Source organism: Entelurus aequoreus, linkage group LG03 (genome assembly GCF_033978785.1).
Source record: "Entelurus aequoreus isolate RoL-2023_Sb linkage group LG03, RoL_Eaeq_v1.1, whole genome shotgun sequence".
In the NCBI taxonomy this organism is placed as follows: domain Eukaryota; kingdom Metazoa; phylum Chordata; class Actinopteri; order Syngnathiformes; family Syngnathidae; genus Entelurus; species Entelurus aequoreus.
Window position 1 is genome coordinate 4,990,586 of NC_084733.1, and position 388 is coordinate 4,990,973.

Consider the following 388-nt stretch of genomic DNA (forward strand, 5'->3'; position numbering starts at 1 on the left):
ACTGAGCTGCCAGTATGTTTTGTTTTTGAATAATTGTTTTAGTATATATATATATATATATATATATATAATATATATATATATATATATATATATATATATATATTAATATATATATATATATATATATATATATTATATATATATATATATATATATATATATATATATATATATATATAATTATATATATATATATATATATATATATATATATATATATATATATATTATATATATATATATATATAATTTCTTTCACCCAAAAACAATTGGTTCGAGATAAAAAAACAATATTTGCAAAAAACTAAATTACAAAAGGAAAAACGTATTTTTTTTTTAACAAATACATTTTTAGCTACTCCTTTTATTCTGCAGGATATGTTTT